We start from the raw sequence: 4,304 nt of genomic DNA on the forward strand, positions 1-4,304 counted from the left end.
AAAGTCTCATCAACCTGCAGTCGACAAAAATGCCTTCTGCCACCACCCTGAAGACTGTGTCGATCTCCTCTAAAGAGCTGCCTCCAGCACCATGCCAGCCGTCAGTCCTCCCTCCACCCGACTACACGCAGATCGAGTATGAGCACATTCCAAGCAATGCAGGGACAGAGGTTTCAAAAGAAAGAACAGACATTGCGATGCCAGGTCCAAAAGCTCTCTAACAGTTACAACACAGTAAGGCTGCACTGATGCCCCACTTACCACTGCCAGTGAGAGAAACAGTTGTAAGACTGGAAAAACTGTAAGGACTTTAAGAGAGGGCCACTCTCTGAGAAAAAGGAAATTAACATTTGAACTCCCCCTCATGCACTATTGAGACGAAGGTCTCACCTCCCTCATCCTAATCTACATTTCTCTCCCCCATTCTTCACCCTGGCAGAGATCTCCCAAACTCACACAAGAATCTAAATGGTTTAATGTGAATGATTTTCATCAAGGTTTATACATGTTTGGTATTATTTGAAATGTCTCGGTGCGACTGGTACAAATGTCTCATTCTCAAAGAAGTAAAACAAAAGGTAATAAGGTTTTTAAGAGTTTAGGAATAACTGGCACATAAAGGAATGTGGTCTCTAGGCACTCCCAAAGGTGTAAATTCATGAATGCTAATTTCCACTATTCTTAGCAGATGGTCAACTTCTACCCCCAGTAATGGTGGGGGAATACAGTAAATTTCCACTAAACTCAAGTTTTACATATCAAATAAGGTCTGGCTATATAAGGAAAATGCAACGAAAGCTCAGGGCTGTTTTTCTGTATTCAGATTAGCCCGTGTGGTTGAGGGTCTCGCGACTCTCAGCTCACGTAGCCATACAGTGTCGGGTAAAGGATTTTCCTCTTTGTTCTAGAACATTTGATGGTTTGCATTGATTATCTTTCAATTGATTATGGAATTGTAATAATACATTTACCTGACATAATAAATTGTTATATTTGATTATTCTAACAGACTTTGACTTTATTTTCATTGGAGTTAAAGGGAATAGTCAAACATTAACGCATATTTAATGATGCACAGATATCATTGAACAACCTTTTCATTTTATGGAGTCAGATGAAACGAGTTAATACATAAGATAAAATGTATTGCATTTAACCAAAAATACTTTGCCGCGAGAAAAGACGTAACACGCAAAGACCTTCACCGCTAATTCGAATACCGCCATTGGATCGAGTTAGATGGCCTTACACAGTTGTAACCAAAAGAAAAACATTGCTCACTTCCACCATCACCAAACCTCCACCCAAAATCACTTCATCTGAAATGATCCCAGCCACTTCCACCAACACAACACCAGTGACAACGGACACATCACAGAGCGCTGACACCCTTATATATAAAAGAAAACACACTGGCAGTCTTACAAATGTTGGAGCAAGCTGTCACGTGTACAAAACCTGCCTATTTGTACACGTTGCAAAGGACCAACTCTGGGACACAACAAATACAAGAAGAAGAGTTTGTGCCCTGTCAATATGATGGTAAATGGACTGCATTTATATAGTGCTTTCAACAGACCCATGGCCACCAAAGCACTTAACATATTGCCTCACATTCATTCACCGACGGCAGTGTCAGCCATACAAAGCACCGTCCAGCTCGTCGGGAGCAGCTGGGGTTTAGGTGTCTTGCTCATGGACACCTTTATACTTGGTCAGGTGGAACCAAGGATGGAACCACCAACCTTCTGGTTTGTAGACAACCTAGATGAACCACTGAACCACTGTCACCCCACCCTGATGTCGTCCTCAAAAGAGCTGAACAATATAAGCCCCTTTCACACAGCGCGTTGATCCCGGGAAATTGCCAGAACACCTTCTGTGTGAACGCAAACACGACCCGGGATTGATGTCGGGATTGATCCCGGGTTGGGGACCTAGTAACATTGCCGGGATCAGTCCCGGAACGTGCGCTGTGTGAACAAAAGCCGTAAACAATGCCGTGTCGCAATGATGACGCTGAAGTGAAGTGAAAGCAGGGTAGTGAAACGGTACATAATGCGCTAGTTTATGATCAAATCAGAGAAAAAAATGCACAAGCGTGGTTTCTCGAGAGAGAGAGAAATCGCAGCTCATAAGCAAACTAGACGCTGCTGAGACATTACATGTCACATCGATGTCACGTGTCTTCACAGGATTTTTACGGGTTGTGTGTGAACGCACTCTCTGATTCCGGAAAATCACTGGCAGTGTGAATGAACCAAAGTCAAACGAACCCGGGTCAAATCCCGGGTCACTTTATCCGTGTATTTTCCGGAATCTCTGTGTGAAAGGGGCGATAGTTTTTACCAGCTATGAACATTTTTACTCAGTTGTACAGTGTCAGCAGTAAATGTGGCAATGTTTCTTTTTGAAGTCCAAAATAACAAATCTGTCTCACAATGTTAACATTTTAACATTGCTTTTACTGAACATAGGTTTTTATTGATTATTGTAATATATGTATATTCTTAATTAATGGGATAGTTTACCCAAAAATGAAAATTCGGTCATCATTTACTCAAACTCATACAGGCTTGGAACCACAGGAGGGTATTTCTTCTGTTGAACAAACAGTTGACGGCACCCATTGACTTCCATAGTATTTTTTTCCTACTAGATAAGTCAATGGGTTCTGTCAACTGTTTGTTCAACAGAAGAAAGAAACTAATACAGGTTTGGAACAACATGAGAGTGAGTAAATGATGACAGAATTTTCATTTTTGGGTAAACTATCCCTACAAATATGATCGATTCCATGTAAACTAAAAGGTGAAGGTTTGTTTTATCATAAAAAATTTGTACAAGTTACATGTGTATATCTTCACAATGTATATTTAAAAGGTTTACTTTACTTTAAAAAAACAACATTGAAATGATTATTGCAATTTTTATTTTCTTACTTAATATGTTCTATTCTATGTAACTATATAAAGTGATAATTTGTTTTAGCGTTAAAAAGTGTCCTATTATTTATACGTATACATCTTGAAAAAGGTATACATCTTGAAAAACTTTTGAATAATTACATCAAATCAAACTTTTCATCCATTGTAAAAGAACAATTACATAATTATGATGCTATTATATTAAACAATGAACATCCATAGTAAACTTATATTTTTTTTTTATCTAAAATTGGGGTACATAGAAAAATACAACATCACAATACATCATAATATTAGTTTGTATACAGTATACAACAAAGCAACTTTTAAGTATTTCATAGGGATTGCTTTAAGTTATTTAAAAGCAACCTATAAATTCAAGTAAGTTAGTAATAGGAAACTTTTTCCAAAGTAATATGGCATAATCAGTTGAAATACAATTATTTAAGCTGGATGAATGACGTCATTGTTGTCAGAATTCATGATATCACTGACCTGAGATAAACTTACTCTCGTGACAAAATTAAAATATGATAAATCGGGCCCATTTTCATATTCACATGCACTACTGAACAGTGCATCACCTAGAACAGAATCAAACTTGTTAATACATCAGTATTATAACAAAGTGTTTACTCAGTGAACAATGCAACATAAGTTCATTACATGCAGTTATTTACAACCTAACCATAAGCCCTACTCTTCTGCACAAGGGTAACGATCAAAACTTCAACAAAATAGAAACACTTTCAAATGTCAAACATAACTGAACATTAAACATTACCAGATGTTTCCCTTTAATCAGAAACATAAAATAACACTTCATTTCAACATTACTCTCTAATTCCAGGCCTGAGCAAAGTATGCTGGGAACTAACAATAGTGTCTCTAAATAAAACTGAATAATTGAGCTAGTTCTCTTGAAATAAATAGGTAGCCTTTTTCCCTTAATTTGATCAGCTTAATCAGTTCCTCAATTCAAGCTTCAAAATTGTGTATGTTTCCTGAAAAAAATTAGGAAAATGTATCTCTTGGTTTTATTAGTGCCATGTTCTCAATATTTTATTGATATATATCAATATATATATATATATATTTCAATATATTCGGAAATCAAGGTGCCAGAGTCTGGAGGAAGACTGGGGAGAAGGAAATGCCAAAATGCCTGAAGTCCAGTGTCAAGTACCCACAGTCAGTGATGGTCTGGGGTGCCATGTCAGCTGCTGGTATTGGTCCACTTTATGGAGATGAAGATTTCATTTTTCAGCACGACCTGGCACCTGCTCACAGTGCCAAAACCACTGGTAAATGGTTTACTGACCATGGTATTACTGTGTTCAATTGGCCTGCCATCTCTCCTGACCTGAACCCCATAGA

The sequence above is a fragment of the Siphateles boraxobius genome, unplaced genomic scaffold (genome assembly GCF_051911475.1).
Source record: "Siphateles boraxobius isolate OS27281-9 unplaced genomic scaffold, OSU_SipBor_1 107, whole genome shotgun sequence".
Lineage (NCBI taxonomy): Eukaryota > Metazoa > Chordata > Actinopteri > Cypriniformes > Leuciscidae > Siphateles > Siphateles boraxobius.